The sequence below is a fragment of the Zingiber officinale genome, chromosome 8B (assembly GCF_018446385.1).
Source record: "Zingiber officinale cultivar Zhangliang chromosome 8B, Zo_v1.1, whole genome shotgun sequence".
Classification (NCBI taxonomy): Eukaryota; Viridiplantae; Streptophyta; class Magnoliopsida; order Zingiberales; family Zingiberaceae; genus Zingiber; species Zingiber officinale.
The window spans coordinates 13,981,595-14,001,106 of record NC_056001.1 but is presented as its reverse complement, the minus strand read 5'-3'; the positions used below and the strand labels follow the sequence as shown (position 1 = coordinate 14,001,106).

Here is a 19,512-nt window from a genome sequence, read left to right as displayed (position 1 = left end):
AACAGGCCCAAGGCAGTATATCAGTCTTTGAGTGGGTTCCTGATAACCTTCCGTACATAACAAAGCAGCTCAAGACGAGAACATGCATAAAAACAACCGGTCTATAAGGCCGGCCCGGATATACTCCTATAGAGCCTATCAGGATATACTCGGTCAACAACATGATCAGAGAATCCTAACAACCTATCAGAATAACAACTTTGTCAGAGAATATTCTTCTAGAACCTTCTTCAGGAACCGTCTTGTCTCCTATCAGCCGACCAGTTATAACAGTATATTCCTACAAATGACTTTAACAACAATTTAAGCTAAAAACAACAAAAGAGGTATACATATGAGTAAACGAAAGATTCCTTGGATAATTATGACATATTACCCATGTTTTACTTTTGCTTTTACCTAACAAACTGTGACATATTGCATTACCTCATGATTGCGAAAGTTATATGAGGTAATATAAATCTTCTCCGTGGCAAAGATACGTTCTCTGAACATCTGCAACTTACCTTCGCGTGCACATCCTCTATTGTTCTTCATTCGCTTGCCGAGACTTGGACTGACTTGAGTGTCAGAGGGCTTTTGCTAGGGACTCCCCTGGTTTATAGGCACTGACGTTTTGTTGGATCAGCTCCGTGTGCGCAAGATTGGAGGAAAGCTTCCTTTTAGAGAGAAAGGTCTTCTACCTGTCAACCATCGATCAACCGTGCCTAGCGCATCATCTCTGCTATTTTCAGACAAAATCAAATTTGGCACTATCTGTGGAAAGTTTCGTCTGAATCTTAGAATTAGAGATGGATGAAGCTAGAAGACTTACTACCATTATCGTAACACAAGAAGACTTGAATCTACTCATCAATGTCTGAGCGCAAAAATTATTGCAACAACAACAACAACAACAAGTGGCTATCGGTGGCACCTCACCACCACCCACTCCCGTCGCATCAATGACAACTCACCAATGGGAGAGAGAAGCTTGGGAGGAAGGCCTAGCTCATTTGCTGTGGGCGTCTCACTCATCAATTCCATGCCATTGAGCGCTCTTTTGTACGCCACCCGAACACTTGGGTCAAGAAAGATTGCACCAGAAATCCTTTGGAGAAGTGTTTGTCCGAGAAGGACGCAAGGGAAAGGCTCCAGCAATTTGCAGCTCTCCCGAGCACAGTAGCACCCCATTTTCTCAAAGGGTGTTAGGAGACAAGCTGCCAAAGTATTATCAAACTTTGGGAATAGGGGAATACTTACGGTCAACTGACACTGAGGATCATCACCTTAAATTTGAGCATGCTATCCTTCTCCATCAATTCACTAACGAGGTAAAGTGTCGGGTGTTCCTCACCACATTCGGCTGCTTGACATAGAGGTGATTTAAGTGACTACCTGCTGAATCCATTCGTACTTTTAAGGATTTCTGTAAGATTTTTTTCATCACTTTGCTAGTAGCCGATACTATCAAAAGACTCCCCTAAGCCTTTTCTCACTCAAACAGGGGTCCAAAGAATCACTGAGAGCCTATATTAAAAAAAATATAATCAGGTGGCCATGGACGTCTCTATAGCTACTACCGAGATTCTGGTGAGCGTCTTTTCCCAAGGACTCAGCAATAATGACTTCTTCGTCTCCTTAGTTAGGAGACCTCCAAAGAACTTCGATCATTTAATGGATCGGGTGACTGAATTCATTAATATTGAAGAGGCGCAGGCCGCTCGAAGGAAGGAGGTTACCGCGTCAGCTGCCACTCCGGGGCCCGAATGCCAAGCATTAACCACTCCTCCACCTAGGGGACCCCGAGCAGGTCCTCAACCTCATCATCAAGAACCATGACCTTAGGTCATGCTTCATGTGGAGGTCGAACAAGAAAGATATCCCGAGCCCCCCTGAGGAGCTCCGTGATGGTCGTGCACCCTCCACCTGTCGACTACTCATGACACACAAGATTGCTATAGTTTGTCCAATCGATAGGGGTAATCAGAGATTTCGACAGTGCACTCTGTCGCCCAACTGCTGCCCCTATCGATGACCAAATGGCTCGCCTATAAGAAATCAGCGAGAGACTAAGCGACTCCAAAGGATGCCACCACCGCCAGTAGACCGGACACCAACTCTCGCCCAGAACCAAACGGAGCTCCCAACTCGGCAGGAGGAGAATCGTAACAATGTCGCCTGAGGTGATATTGGCGTGATCGTCGAGGTTCCAACTAATGGAAACTCCTACCGAGCGAGAAATTCACACTCTCGTTGATTGGAGATTCACGCGGTCAGTTGCAGTAAGCAGAAGGCAACCGGACTCGAAATCAGTTTCGAGCCTAAAGACCTAGAGGGGGTGGAAGTCCCTCATGATGATGCTTTAATAATCAAGGTTGTTATAGCCAACTATAATATTTATTATCTTTCGTTGACACTGGTAACTCAGTGAATATCATCTTCAAACAAGCATTTGAACACCTGCAAATAGACTCGAGCGAGCTCTAACCCATGACCACTCCTTTGTATGGGTTCACATGCAATGAGGTTCATTCACTCAATCAGATAAAGTTAGTCATATCCTTAGGGGAGGATGTCACGCCCCGGAGGAGTCCCTGTCCGAGAAAATTTCGACAGCATCTCCCCTGTACGGCGAACAATCTGAAACTTTTCTACATCCTCATATACCTCAGCCACATGTGGCTGGAATAAACAACAATAATAAATAGACAATCACCACGCAGTTAATATAATTCTCAGCCTCTGGCTGACACAACCACACAGTAATAAGATGACTCGAAATCAACCCTACTCAACTACACTCGTAAAGCTCAAATCCGAAGAACTCACCTCTTCTGCCGTCCAGGCAGGCATGTAGTAGAATAAATCCAAATCATATCAAAAATCCATCAAACGATAAGAATCCATACAATATCCATAAGTAAAACAATAAAAGACTAAAAATAAAGTCTGATAGAGAAACTAAGATAAAATAACAACTCAAGACCAGCAAAGGACTAGCACTACGTGCAGATGGGGACTAGCGACTGGAACTGCTCCGGACAGCCTCAACTGAAAGTATAACAACAATGGAGGCGGGGTGAGTCCAACACTCAACAGGTACAACTGATATGCAAAGTAAGGAAAATAACATCTAGCACTAATCATGCGTACAGTCTCCTGATAAAAATAAAGGTAAATGCAAATCGAAGTAAACAGGAGAGAAACTGTACTAACCAGGACCTGGGTATAAGGACAAACAGTCCGAAAGGTATAGAAGACCTGTATACATGTCAAACATGGGTATCCAAAGAATATGCAGCATATAAATGCAACAAACACAAACACAAGCAATAAATGCATCATGCATATGATGCCAATGTCATGGTCACCCTTGACGCCAGTCAGCCAACTCACAACAGAAGTGGGACCGAGTGGGTAGGGCTGTGACGACCGCGCACTCTGCATCACTACTCCTGATGAGTGATCGAGAGGACGGGATGCTGTCGGAGTACACACATACTCCTACCCCAAATCATAAATGGGGGAGCGCAATGCTCTCATCTCCCGGTACACGATGACGGGGAGGAGTCTCGACGTGCTACTACGCTGCAATCACACTACCCATGAGTGGACCAACGGAGCACCGAACGAGCAAACTGATGTGCTACCACGCTGCGTCACGCTACCCATGAGCGTCAACAACGGAGCACCGAACAGTGATGAAACTGGCGATGTGCTCGACAATAATGGAGTAATCTATCACACAGCATGCAATCATGCGAATGGTGCATGACACTAAGCATGGTAATATACTAAACCAATCTATCGACATATAATGATGTGCACCATAGTGAACAAATCATATCAAAGTGCACTGTTCAAATAAGGTATCAAACCTAGGTCCTGAACATGGTGAAACATGGTTATATCACTACCCCTATGAGCATGTGTAATCAGGTACATAACAACACGAAATGCAAAACAAACAATCAATCAAGCATGTAACAGGTAATCGAGTAGTGATTAACCGAAACAAATGAGGAACATAATTAATGCAACTTGTTAATTTCATTACTATGCATATCAAAGACAATAAGTCAAAAGTACCCGCCTACAATCGAAATGTCCAATCCGACTCCGAGATACTCGTCTCGTGTCAAAATCCTGTGTCACAATATTTAATTTAGTTAATTCTATCATGCCTCCATTAACTAAACCAAATCATAATTTCATTGATCAATTAGAGTTAAACTCATTAACCCTAACCCTTCCACCCTTCAATTGATCAAGGTCTATATATATATATATATATCCGACCTAACATAATAAATTCAAATCCAATTTTATTTCCTAACTTTCCTTCAATTCGGTGCATACTACAGCAAAAGAAACAACTGCACTACACCTTACATCAAATTATCAATTGCTGTTGTTACTGAAACAAAGGGTATTTGCTGCTAAAATTTCAAGGTAGTAGCTGTTGGAACAGAGCGAGCCAATCTGCTGTGGTTCCGGATCAAAGTGAGATCAAGCAATCTACAACCAACAGAAAATCAAACCCAAATCCACAGCCAGGTATGGCACTTACCTCCAACTAGTAGCCCTAAATTCCCTCTGCAAAGAAGGAGTCCAAGCTCCGATCAGGAAAAACAGCAAGAACGATCCAAAATCTTCCTCCTAGTGTAAAACAGGAAGAAGGTTATAAGCTGTTAAACCCAATCAACCAAAATCATTGAAATCCAGAAATTTCTCGTCCCTGCTTACCTTGAGGATCGTTGCTAGGACATGGGAACAAAGTCAGGCGATCGTGTGGAGATGCTAGGGCAGAGAGGAAAGGAAAAGGGTGATGGCAGGTCCTCGGCAGCTGTGATGCCAAACCCTCTACGGTGACTAGCAACACCGTCGCTGATTCTGCTTCGACGAAGGAATGGCGGCGAGGAATTAGGGCACAGCGGTCGAGGTCGAAACAGGTGGTTTGATTAGTGAGATTTGTGCCGACGAGAGGCCCTGGTGCTAGGGCTCGGATCGGTGGCCGGTAGAGGTGATTCGGCGTCGACTTTGGTGGCGGCTCAAGAAGAAAACATAAAATGGAGAAGAAGAAAAGAGGGCTTGGCGGAGGGGTTGTATGCTCGAGGAGGAGTAACCACCGCGTAAAATACCGAAAATAGGCGAATATGAATAAGGGAACTTTTCGGAATTTTTGGACATTTTTTGGGAATTTTTCGGAGCTCGTACGGACGAGTTTACGGGGATAAAATGGGGTTCCGGAAAAGCCTGTTTAGGTTACCCCGTTTAAGCGAGGAAATGTTTATATTTACATTTCCTTTTCTTTTATTCTCTTTTATTTTTCTTTATTTTCTCTTATTTCTTCCTCGCCGATTCTTTTCCCTCTCCCCGCGCGCCCGACGCCGCTCCCACGCCCTAACCACCACTCGGCGGTTCCTTCCTCCTCTCCCTCGCGTGCATAAGGCCCGGACCAAGGGAAGTCGGCACTTCCTTTCTCCCTCTCCGTAGCCGAGTGATCTCCTTCGTGCCCTAGCCGCCGTCGACGCACGGAGCACTACCGCCGGTGATGCACGGAGCACTGCCTCACACCCCGGTGCCCTAGCAGACTCCTTCACGACGCCCTCTGCCCTAGATTTGGGCCACAGCCGCCGCCACTTTGCTCTAGCCGAATTCCTTCCACCGCCGGCAGTCCGAGTTCCCTTCTGGTGTTTGTGCCCTAGCCACAGCCTGCACCGCCGCGAATTCCTCCGCTTTAGGTCAGGCCGACACCCGACTTCCTCTTCTCCCTGTGCTCACGACCCGCCGCACCTCTGCACAGTGCCGACGCCACTGCTTAGTGATTTATGCCCTTGTCGACTAAGCCTCAGCCCTAGCACCGGTTGCCGTGAGCACTAGCTGAGTGTTGCTGTTCATTGGTCCTGGCTGCCGGAAATTTTGGGTTGTTGAGAGTCATCAGTAAACACTTAGGGGTAAGTGTGGATTCGATCTCTTGTGTGATCATTTTAACTTCACTAGAATCCTTATGTTGGCTGGAATAATTGCAGGTGTTGGCGATACAGACAGAACCTAGAGCGCAGTGAAAGGTAAGGTTCTTGTTTAACGTTTATGGATTTAGGTTTTGATGTGGATAAGTTAATTGATGATCAATTAAGGTTAATCGATAATTAGGGTTTTCCTAATTGAATTAAGAGTTTGATTTAGTTATTTGATACAGGTTGAGTAACTAAATTATATGTGTTTAATTAGGTAGGTTAATGATTATGACTTAGGGTTTTGTCCTAAGTTGTGTTGGGAATTTTATTTAGCAATTCATTGGAATTTTAGCTAAATAAAATATATCTCTGCTGGTATCACAGGACCTTGAAGCGAGACGAGTATCTCGACGTCGTGTTCGGACCAGATTGGACATTTCCTATTGGAGGCGGGTACTTTGACTTATGTCTTTTGATATGCATGATAAAGTGTCTAACATATAGCAAGAATTGTGTTTCCATTTGATTCGGTTGGTCACTACATGATCTGTTACATGTTGTTTGTTTATTTATTATGCACTGCATGTTATTATTTATCTGACCATACATGCTTTCGGTAGTGACCCAACCATGTGATACATCATGTTCAGGACCTAGGGTTTATATGATACCCTATCTGTTTGTGTACCTTCCATCCGATACATTGACTTGTGGTACACCTTTTATTTATGTATGGATCTTGCTATGCTATTCATGAGTTTGCCATGCTTAGTATCATGCATCATGTTTGCATGTTGTGCGATTGTCGGCTCCACTATGGTTGAGCCCATCGCCAGTTACATGTACTGCACACACCACCACCCATGGATTAGTGGTATATCAGACAGGTGTGTGGCGGTTCTGCTGTTTGGCTCCGTTGGTCAGGTGACTCAGCGTGGTAGCCGGCAGTCAGTTCCGCTCTGTTTGGCTCCGTTGGCATTTAGTGTAGCAGCGTGGTAGCCGGCAGATGGTGGACTCTGTTTGGCTCCGTTGGTCAGATGACTTAGCGTGGTAGCCGGCAGAGATTTTTCCTCCCCGTCATTGTGTACCGGGAGATGAGAGCATTGAGCTCCCCCATTTATGATTTGGGGCGGAGGGAGTACTCAAACATTCCGTCCACTCGATCCTGTCAGGAGCAGTGATGTCCGAGTGCACGGTCACCATATGCATTTATTGCATTTTATTGTTGTGATTGCTGCACTTATATACTGCATTTGTATGGATGCATTTGATTGACATGCATACAGGATTATGATTTCTTCGGTCTGACGACCTGTTACCTTTGTACCTTGATTCCGGTTAGTACAGTTATCTCCTGATTTCATTTCAGTTGCATTTATTCCTTCTCGTATTCAGGAGACTGTACGCATGATTAGTGTTGTTTGTTATTTGTTTTATTATGCATATCAGTTGTACCTGCTGAGTGTTGGACTCACCCCGCCTCCATTGATGATATTTTCAGGTTGATTCGCTGGCCCCCCATCTGCACGTAGAGCCAGTTCTCTACTAGTTCGTTATTTGTTTTTATTTGGCCTTTTTCTATATCAGACTTTGTTTTAGTATTGTCTTTGGATTTTTCCTATGGATATTGTATGGAGTGATACCTTTTGATGGATTTTTGATATGATATTGGATTTCATTCTACTACGTGCCTGCCTGGTGATGTGCGTAGATTATATACTCTTTTATGCATGTTTTTACGCACATTTACATACTTTGAGCATGCTTGATCTATGCATTTTTATACTTCCAGCTTTCCTTTTAGCATATTTACTCTTTTGGTTCGGAGATCTGCTTTTTGTGCATTTTTTGTACACAGGAGTCGATTTGGTGAAGAATCTACATCTTTGGGCAAGCCTTGGAGGAGAAAGCACCAGGCCGTGTACCTCACACGGCCCTGCACTGGTATGGAGCTCGGGCCGTGTGGAGTTTGGCACCAACAGAAGAGGAAGATGACATGGCCGTGTGAACCTCACACTGTGAAATACCGAAAATAGGCGAATATTAATAAGGGAATTTTCTGAAATTTTTTGATATTTTTCGGGAATTTTTCGGAGCTCGTACGAACGAGTTAACGGGGATAAAAATGGGGTCCGGAAAAGCCTGTTTAGGTTACCCCGTTTAAGCGAGGAAATGTTTATAATTACATTTCCTTTTTCCTTTTATTTCCTTTATTTGTTTTCTTTTTCTTTTTCCCCCGAGCCCTTTTTCCCCGGAGCCCTCACGCGATCTCCTCTCTTCCCCGACACTCCTCTGCCGATCCACCTTGCCCTAACCGCCGGCGTGCCCTAACCGCCGGCCGGCGGTTCCTTCTTCTTCCCCCTCTTCTGATCTGAGCGTCGGTGCCTCCTGCTCACACCGTGATCTTTATCGCGCCGCTGTCTTCCTTTCCCCTCCAGCGACGCCGACTAGACCGCCCAACACCATCCAATTTCTGGCCGTCGACTCCCCTTTGCCCTAGCGTCGACATCCCATTTTCGACGCCACAGCGTTTCGGCAGGTCGCCAGCTAACTCCCTGTGCCCTAGCCGCCAGCCACCGAGAGCCCTCGAAGTGCCGCCGATGCTTGACCTAGCCCTGCCATCAGGAAGCCTGCTGCCATCGGCGACGAAGCCTCAGCCACATACTCGGGGTGCTGTTCCACAGCCAACTACTTTTGGGTTTTCTGATCAGTTTAAGCGTCAACAGAAGTTTGGTTTTGGCAACTCTTTGATTTCCAGCAGCGGCTCGGTTCTTGTTCCAGCAACAACGATCATTGGTTGTGGAGGGATGTGAGGTAGAGGTATAGTGTGCTGTGGGTTGCTCTTTGATTCAGCAGCACCTTGGATCCCGACAGGACCTCCTTCAGGCAGTACAATTAAGGTTGTGCGTTTGAGGTAAGAGGTTAAATTCGGTTGATTTAGGTTTTAGTTTAATTGATGAGGTTAGGTTGATTATGATTTAGGGTTTTGCCCTAAATAGTTTCAAGGGTTTTATTTAGCAATTCAATTGAATTTTAGCTAAATAAAAATATACTTATTGGAATTTCAGGACTTTGACGCGAGACGAGTATCTCGATTTGTCGGACTGGACCATTTTATCGGAGGCGGGTACTTTTGACTTTTTATCTTTGATATGCTTAGTAATGAAATTAACATATTGCATCAATTGTGTTTCTTATCTGTTTCGATTAATCACTACCCAAATCTTGATATATGTTTGATTGATTGATTTGTTTTGCATCCCATGTATACTTTACCTGTCTATACATGCTTATACGGGTAGTGATATATCATGCTTCACCATGTTCAGGACCTTGGTTTTTTATACCTTCTGTGTACCTTTGATTCGATATGATTCGTTGACCTAGGGTGCACTTTTCTATATATATGGATTAGGTCAGGATGTTTATATGGTTATTGCCATGCATCATTTGCATGATTGCATGCTGTGCGATAGTCCGCTCCATTATTGTTGAGCACATCGCCAGTTACATGGATCTGCACACACCACCACTCATGGGTTAGTGGTCGATTCAGGCAGAGTGTGTTGCAGCAGGGACTCTATTAGGCACCGTTGGTCCGCTCATGGGTAGTGTGACACAACGAGTTATCCGGATTCCTCCCGTCATCGTGTCTGGGAGTTGAGAGCATTGCGCTCCCCATCTATAATTTGGGGTAGGAGGATAGGTGTACTCCGGCAGCCCGTCCACTCGATCACTCATCGGGAGTAGTGACGACAGAGTGCATGTCACCCTACCCACTCGACCTCACTATGGTGTGAGATGATCGATGGCGTCGGGTGACCAGGGCGCATCATTGGCATCATATGCATGATGCATTTATTGCTGTGTTTGTGGTTGCTGCATTTATATCTTGCATATTGTTTGATACCTATGTTTGACATGCATCAGGATCCCTATACCACCGACTGTTTGACCTTATACTCGGGAACTGGTTAGTACAGTATTCTCCTGTTTGTTTCAGATGCATTCTTATCTTTCTTATCAGGAGACTGTACGCATGATTAGTGTTAGGTGTTATTTCTTTACTTTGCATATCAATTGTACCTGCTGAGTGTTGGACTCACCCCGCCTCCATTGTTGATATTTTCAGGTTGATGCTGTCAGGAGGGAGTTCCAGTCGCTAGTCCTCACTGCACATAGTGCTGGTCCTGCAGACCTCCAGGATATGTTTGGTTTTCTTTGGTTTCTTTCTGTTCTAGACTGTTTGAACTCGTTATGTTCTGGATTATTTGCTTATGGACATGATATAGATTTTATTATATTGATGGGTTTGGATTTGGTTTTATTTCTACTACATGCCTGCCTGGATGGCAGAAGAGGTGAGTTCGTCGGTTTTGAGCTTTACGAGTGTAGTTGAGTAGGGTGGTTTTTGAGTCAGAGTATTATTACTGCGTGGTTGTGTCAGCCAGAGGCTGAATATATATATAAACTGCGTGGTGATTGATTTTTATTATTGTTATGATTCCAGCCGCCTGTGGCTGAGTATTTAGTGCTTGTAGAAAATTTTTGATTGTCCGCCGTACAGGGGAGATGCTGCCGAAATTTTCTCGGACAGGGACTCTTCTGGGGGCGTGACAATTTAGTGGTATCAGAGCACAGTTTTACGATCTTTTGTTTCGTATTTTGGATGTTTGGGATAACCTGATACCAATTTATTTACTTGGTATCAGAGCGCCAAGTTTGGCGTTACTTGTTGGATTTTTGTATTTTGGATTTTTGGGATTTATCTGATACCAATTTATTTGGTATCAGAGCGGGTTATGATACCTGCTTTTGGTGTTCTGGAGATTTATCGGATACCTGTTGTTGGTATTCTGGATATTTGGTTAGCCAGGTTTGCGAGTCAAACTGGGCATTTTCGGATTTTCGATATGGTTATGTTTCGGATTTCCGTTTCGGATTTATATGGATTTCTGGCGATTTTTTTTCGTTCAGAATTTTGAGGTCAGAAGTTGGGGACTGGACAGCGATGGAACATCTCCAGACGGCAAATAGGTATGATGTTTACTTTATGATAGTTAGGACAACTATTAGCACTTTATCTTTATTACCTGTCTGGTTGTTGTAGCTCATATTACATATGATGGGTTAGCCACTGATCTTGGTCGACCCTAATAGAGATCAAGGATTATAGTCTCTGGTGATTTTATATATCATACCATCAGTAGTTTTAGCTTCTGTTACTACTATTAGGAGATGGAGGCACATACCAGCCTCTGCTATTGTTAGCTGGCTAATGGATGATACCTACAGACTCCTGTTGACTTAGCCAGGAGAGTTTTATACTCATATCTTTTGGATATTAGGGTACCAGGTACGATGGAAATTGGTCATTGGGAGTTACCATGTTTGATCATTGTTGAGAATGATTTGATGTTGAGGGATATTGGGAGATCAGATATTGTGATGTGTTGATTTCTAATGATTTATGAGAGTAAATGTTATGTGGTTGTTTGATGATCTATTAGTGGATAACTATTTTGATGATCTATTATTTGGGTTGTTGTTGATGGTGACATAGTGAATGTCATGTATGATATTCACAGGTTTGATGATTATGGTTGGTGATCAGATTATAAATTGGGTGCTAGAGAGTTTATGGTTGAGTGTGCCTATGAGATTTTAATAATTGGGTTAGTTGTGGTTAGTTAAAAGGATGATAAAATGGATAATTGCTTCCTCTGATATTGGACTTCGTGGATAAATAATGATTTGATGTTTTGAATGCTAACTTGCCCTCATGGGGAGTAGAGACTGATTCATCTGATATTATGTGGGCTGATATTTTTGAGGATGAAAATGAGAGTGTCTTGATGTTCCTAAATATTGACTTTTTCTTTTGGGTTGTACACATTTATACATATGATATTATGTGGTTGGATATACCTTAGTTGCTTGTGGAGGATTAAGGTATTCTTGATTAGTTAGTAGATGAATGATTTAGTTTTGTTGGGTGATCAGTAGAGGATTGCCATATTCTATTTTTGGAGGTTCGAACCTTTAGGTTATTTGTGCTTAGTTATGTATCTAGAGCACATTTGAGTACATGTTTTGTACTGACGTGAAAATGACTGATTTAGCCATATATCATTATCGGCTTGGATAGGTTATAAAGGATCGATGTATCCTATTCCATGAAGATTTTGACCGTGGATTGTATATACCTGGTGGGATAACTTAGAGGGTGCTTTGGGATATGTGACTCCGCTGATGTAAGGAAGTGTAGAGCTAATTGCTTAACACTTATGGGATACAATAGTTACTAATGTATACTGGGAGAGTACATTTGGATTTATGTTGATAAAATTTTTCCCATTAGATATAGTCTTGGTAGTGTATGACATTGACTGGCAATGTTATACCACGGTGTGTATATTTTTCTTGTCCGATACCAGTTTCTTTGAACCTAGAGCAGGGTTGTTACTGGATGATTAGGCTGCTTTATTTTGGGTTGCCTTTGATTGATGTATTCATGCGTGATACATATGCATGAATTTTGTTTAGATATACCGGTAACCCATGAGTGTTGGTAGCATAAGGTTGATCTCTTTGATTGAGCTGGTATGCTGATTTTGCATGTATATCATGATTGTTTTGGGTTGTAGGAGTCCTGTGGTAGACTGTCCATTTGCAAGTAGTATATGTATCCATGTTCTGATATGGTGAAGGTTCCTTGTGGATCATAGATATGTAGTTGGGTGTATGTATCTGGAGGTATTATTGAAGATATCTTGTTGATTAAATCCGAGATGTAGTATAAGTACATCGGTGGTGTTTTGATGGAGGCATTTTGTCGATTTAATCTGAGTTGTGATATGTACATATGTGTTTGGTGTGGTATCTGAGGTATCTTTTTGATTATGTTTGATATGTGAGTGCACCTGGGTTTAGTATGCTTTATTGAAAGTATATGTTGGTTATACTCTTGGCATAGGTGTATATATGCCATGTGAGGTTGTTTGAGGTGTATTGTCGATTATACCTATATTGATTTTGCACACGTGTTCGGTATGTATTGTTAGAGGTATCATACTGAATATACCTGAGTTGTATGTTTGGTGTATAATAATTGGAGGATTTTGTTGATCATACATATGTTGTGTGAGCATGTGTGCTAGGTGTATACATTGGTAGCAGTATGATGATTCTACTTATACTGAATGCAGAATGTGGAGTGACTGCATTATGTCGTTTGTTGGATTAACCCATCAACTAATTTTCCTATTAGTGGATGACCCACTAGGATGCTGATAGAGTTGATGATGGATTTGATTAGTTACTAGGTAGTTATAGCCTAGGCTAACCACAGTGATTTGTGGTAGAGAGATATTGTACAATCTCTAGCTGGATAGTTAGGTGCCTTGGGGTACTTATGTATTATTTTGTGGTGAAGCGTTGCTCCCACATATTACGGATTACTGGTAGCGGAGCATTGCTCATATATTTATTGCAGATACATATTTCAGATTATTTGTGGTGGAGTGTTGCTCCCACATATTGAGGATTTCTTGTGGTAGAGCGTTGCTCCCACATATGTGGTGTTTCCTGTGATGGAGCGTTGCTCTCATCCTGGAGGATTTATTCTTTGATGATTTATGTTATTGATGATCAGATTTTTCGATTTATTTTCGGAGATCTTATGGATAGGAATGTCTGTGATACGGACATTATGTGTCTTGGTTTTTGCCATATAGGCTTACAATGCCTTAGATGTTTTCAGGGACTCGATGATCCTGGTATGTCGAGGATGTTTGGATAGGTTTCTATTATTTTTTGTGGACGATGTTGTGATCTATTACGGATCCGAGGTGAGTCACGTACACTACCTTTGCATAGATCTAGAGATGATTCGACGAGAACATCTATATGTGATTATCAGTAGTGCTGGTTTGGATTGTCTTTTGTTATGATGTTTGGGACACACGGTCACCAGTAGGAGTGTACCGTGGTTCCACTGGAGATAGAGGTTGTTACCGTTGGGAGCAGCCGAAATCAGTGTAGGAGATCCGCAGTCTTTTGTGACTTGCAGGATATTACAGACATTTCGTCAAGGGTTTCTTCCGCATAGCTATGCTACTTTCACGCGTGACCACGAAAGGCGTGAAGTTTACTTGGACTGAGGATTGCAAGACCAGCTTCTAGGAGCTGAAGCGGAGACTAGTGTCGGCTTTGATTTTTGGTTTTTACCTTCGGAAGAGGACGAACTTGTCCTTTACATCGACGCGTCTCTACAGGGTATGGGTGCTGTTTTGTGGTAGCATGGTAGAGCGTTCTTATATGCTTCTCGATAGTTGAGGGAGCCTGAGAAGAAAATACTCAGTTCATGATCTGAAGTTGGCCGCTATTATTTTTGCCTTAAGGATTTGGCGGCATTACCTGTATAATATTACATTGGGATTCTCACTGACCATCAGAGTCTCAAATATCTGTTCACTCAGAAGGAACTTAATCTTCGACTGAGGAGATAGATGAAATTCCTGAAGGATTATGATTGTACCATTAGCTATCACCTGGGAAAAGCTAATGTGGTTACCGATGCACTTAGCTAGAGGTCCAGAGGGACTTTAGCTTGCCACCGAGTTGTGGTCACAGATTTGATTCAGGGTTTCTCTGAGTTAGACATTGAGGAGCAGGGACATACAGAGCAGGGTATTCTTGTTACCATAGTTGCTCAGTCGTCGATCAGGACGAGAATCCGAGAGACCCAGTTGTTGGGACCTCATAGGGCTCAACGTGAGGCGGAGTTGGTCCATATTATCAGACGGAGGATGTCAAAAGCATAGGACTGCCAGAAGAGTTATGCTGACCCGAGTCGGAGACACCTTGAGTTCTCTATTTGCGGCTATATATTTCTGCGAGTTTCGCCCACGAAAGGGGTGAAGAGATTTGACCTCAGAGGTAAGCCAGCTCCGCGGTACATTGGATCTTTCCAGATCTCGGAAAGGATTGGAGTAGTAGCTTACTGGTTGGCACTATCGCCGTCCTTGGTGGGCGTGCACAATGTATTCCACGTATCTATGCTGAGTAGATACGTACCTGACCCGACACATGTGCTGACAGATGTCTTAGTTCCAGTTCAGCCTGACGCCACTTATGAGGAGATTCCGGTACGGATTTTGGACCGGAAAGAGCGTCAGTTGAGGAACAAGACTGTCCGGCTGGTTAAAATCGGATGGCAGCATCATTCGGACGAGGAGGCTACTTGGGAGCACGAGGATACCATCCGAGCTCGATACCCCCATCTTTTCACTTGAGGATGTGAATTGTTTACCGTTCAGCATTTATACTTTATATCTGTTGTTATACTTGCTGATGGTAGATAACGAAATTTGGGGACCAAATTTTTTATTAGTGGGGGAGAATGTGAAATACCAAAAATAGGCGAATATTAATAAGGGAATTTTCCGGAATTTTTGGATATTTTTCGGGAATTTTTCGGAGCTCGTACGAACGAGTTAACGGGGATAAAGATGGGGTCCGGAAAAGCCTGTTTAGGTTACCCCGTTTACGCGAGGAAATGTTTATAATTACATTTCCTTTTTCCTTTTATTTCCTTTATTTGTTTTCTTTTTCTTTTTCCCCCGAGCCCTTTTTCCCCGGAGCCCTCACGCGATCTCCTCTCTTCCCCGACACTCCTCTGCCGATCCACCTTGCCCTAACCGTCGGCGTGCCCTAACCGCCGGCCGGCGGTTCCTTCTTCTTCCCCCTCTTCTGATCTGAGCGTCGGTGCCTCCTGCTCACACCGTGATCTTTATCGCGCCGCTGTCTTCCTTTCCCCTCCAGCGACGCCGACTAGACCGCCCAACACCATCCAATTTCTGGCCGTCGACTCCCCTTTGCCCTAGCGTCGACATCCCATTTTCGACGCCACAGCGTTTCGGCAGGTCGCTAGCCACCCGAGCTCTCGTCGCCGGCTAACTCCCTGTGCCCTAGCCGCCAGCCACCGAGAGCCCTCGAAGTGCATCCGATGCTTGACCTAGCCCTGCCATCAGAAGCCTGCTGCCATCGGCGACGAAGCCTCAGCCACATACTCGGGGTGTTGTTCCACAGCCGACTACTTTTGGGTTTTCTGATCAGTTTAAGCGTCAACAGAAGTTTGGTTTTGGCAACTCTTTGATTTCCAGCAGCGGCTCGGTTCTTGTTCCAGCAACAACGATCATTGGTTGTGGAGGGATGTGAGGTAGAGGTATAGTGTGCTGTGGGTTGCTCTTTGATTCAGCAGCACCTTGGATCCCGACAGGACCTCCTTCAGGCAGTACAATTAAGGTTGTGCGTTTGAGGTAAGAGGTTAAATTCGGTTGATTTAGGTTTTAGTTTAATTGATGAGGTTAGGTTGATTATGATTTAGGGTTTTGCCCTAAATAGTTTCAAGGGTTTTATTTAGCAATTCAATTGAATTTTAGCTAAATAAAAATATACTTATTGGAATTTCAGGACTTTGACGCGAGACGAGTATCTCGATTTGTCGGACTGGACCATTTTATCGGAGGCAGGTACTTTTGACTTTTTGTCTTTGATATGCTTAGTAATGAAATTAACATATTGCATCAATTGTGTTTCTTATCTGTTTCGGTTAATCACTACCCAAATCTTGATATATGTTTGATTGATTGATTTGTTTTGCATCCCATGTATACTTTACCTGTCTATACATGCTTATACGAGTAGTGATATACCATGCTTCACCATGTTCAGGACCTAGGTTTTTTATACCTTCTGTGTACCTTTGATTCGATATGATTCGTTGACCTAGGGTGCACTTTTCTATATATATGGATTAGGTCAGGATGTTTATATGGTTATTGCCATGCATCATTTGCATGATTGCATGCTGTGCGATAGTCCGCTCCATTATTGTTGAGCACATCGCCAGTTACATGGATCTGCACACACCACCACTCATGGGTTAGTGGTCGATTCAGGCAGAGTGTGTTGCAGCAGGGACTCTGTTAGGTACCGTTGGTCCGCTCATGGGTAGTGTGACACAACGAGTTATCCGGCAGGGATTCCTCTCCGTCATCGTGTACCGGGAGTTGAGAGCATTGCGCTCCCCCATCTATGATTTGGGGTAGGAGGATAGGTGTACTCCGACAGCATCCCATCCACTCGGTCACTCATCAGGAGTAGTGACGACAGAGTGCACGGTTGTTACAGCCCTACCCACTCGGCCTCACTATGGTGTGAGATGATCGACTGACGTCAGGGGTGACCAGGACGCATCATTGGCATCATATGCATGATGCATTTATTTCTTGTGTTTGTGGTTGCTGCATTTATATGCTGCATATTGTTTGGATACCTATGTTTGACATGCATACAGGATCCCTATACCACTCGGACTGTTTGACCTTATACTCAGGACCTGGTTAGTACAGTATTCTCCTGTTTACTTCAGATGCATTTTTATCTTTCTTATCAGGAGACTGTACGCATGATTAGTGCTAGGTGTTGTTTCTTTACTTTGCATATCAATTGTACCTGCTGAGTGTTGGACTCACCCCGCCTCCATTGTTGATATTTTCAGGTTGATGCTGTCAGGAGGGAGTTCCAGTCGCTAGTCCTCACTGCACATAGTGCTGGTCCTGCAGACCTCCAGGATATGTTTGGTTTTTCTTTGGTTTCTTTCTGTTCTAGACTGTTTGAACTCGTTATGTTCTGGATTATTTGCTTATGGACATGATATAGATTTTATTATATTGATGGGTTTGGATTTGGTTTTATTTCTACTACATGCCTGCCTGGATGGCAGAAGAGGTGAGTTCGTCGGTTTTGAGCTTTACGAGTGTAGTTGAGTAGGGTGGTTTTTGAGTCAGAGTATTATTACTGCGTGGTTGTGTCAGCCAGAGGCTGAATATATATATAAACTGCGTGGTGATTGATTTTTATTATTGTTATGATTCCAGCCGCCTGTGGCTGAGTATTTAGTGCTTGTAGAAAATTTTTGATTGTCCGCCGTACAGGGGAGATGCTGTCGAAATTTTCTCGGACAGGGACTCCTCTGGGGCGTGACACACACGGCCATGTCAAGATTTGAAGCCAACCAGAGCAGAAGCCTTACACGGCCGTGTGGATCTACACGGCCGTGTGAGGTTTCCAGAAACCAAGCAGGCTGTGGCCGTGTGCACCACACGGCCGTGCAGCTTTGGCAGAGAAGGAACTGGACATGGCCGTGTGAATCTCACACGGCCGTGTCACGGGGCCGTGTGGCGCTCGATTCCCTCCTCTATTTAAACCCTCCTTCATGAATTGAAAAGGGATCTCTCTCCCTTTGGGAGAAGGCAAGATTTGATGGTTTCCTCCCATTCTCGGGAGGATTTCTGGGCGATTCTAAGGGAGTTCTTGACAATTTCGACTCCGGAGCGAGGATTGGATCCGAAGACGAGGCTTCTTCGTAGATAAGTTTTCTCTTTCCCCCTTTTCTTGGTTTCTTGGATTGGGGATTTAGGAAATGCTTGTAATCTTCATTTATTCGGATATTCTTCCTCGATTCATGGAGTAGATCTTGTATTCTAGGATTAAGGGAGTATTTGTATGATGGATTGATGTAATCTCTTATGGATTTGCCATTTTCTTGTTTCAATGACATTGTCTTGCTTGTATCAATTAGATCTTGAATGATTAATGGTGATTTGTGCTTAATTCTCATTCTTGATTGATTGTTTGGATTTCTTGTGGACTTTGTAAAGATAAACTCTCACTCGATCATCCGAGGGATCCACGTGACAGGTGCAAGCCCGTGTAAGGACGTTTGAGAGATAATCTTGAAGAGGAAATAGGAATATTCAAGAGAGTAGGATGGATTTTGTGATTAGTTTCTTGTATCTTGATAGATTAATAAGTTGTGGGCTTCTATGTTGATATCCGAGGAAGGCATAGTAATAGGTGCGCTTCTGTGTAAGGACAACGTAGGTTCACGTCTAATTGATCATATTTAGATACATTTCTCAGTCCTTAGCCGGTTATCTATTGCAAGAGAGAACCGGCAACTTTCTACAAGTGTTTGGCAATTGAGGGATAAGAATTGGTGAGCCATTTACATTCAAGAAATCTTACAAAGAAACCGAAACTCCTAGAATCTCCCTTATCATAACCCAAAACACTAAACTCTTGTTTGTTGATCTATAATATTAGATTTGTTTACCTTCACTTTGCATTTGAAACGATTGGATAGTTGTTTAGCTAATTCGCATTGAGACATTTCTAGTGCTTATTCCAGTCCCTGTGGATACGATAATCTTTTATATTACTTGCGACATTTCCGTACACTTGCGGAGCGTGACAAGTTTTTGGCGCCGTTGCCGGGGACTGCGCTATAACATTAGAGATTATCAATTGAGTTAGACTAAACATAACTTTTCTTTTTTTCTTTACATTTCCATAGTTGTAACTAATTTTTTTTTTTAGAATTCTGTTTCTATAAGCTTTTCTTTTATTGAATAACATTCTTGACAATTCTTTTTGTTGCAATTCTAATTCTAATTCTAACTTTGCATTCTTGATTTCTAGCACTCTAATCTAACTTTTCTCT

General features: G+C 43.3%; 1 long non-coding RNA gene across 1 annotated transcript; it reads left to right on the top strand.

The window, feature by feature from the left end:
- Positions 1 to 8,361: 8,361 nt before the first annotated feature.
- On the top strand, positions 8,362 to 16,473 carry LOC122013440. Its single transcript, XR_006120580.1, has 3 exons — positions 8,362 to 8,481; positions 15,869 to 16,264; positions 16,419 to 16,473. It is a non-coding gene; the product is annotated as an uncharacterized LOC122013440 (long non-coding RNA).
- The last annotated feature ends 3,039 nt before the right edge of the window (positions 16,474 to 19,512 follow it).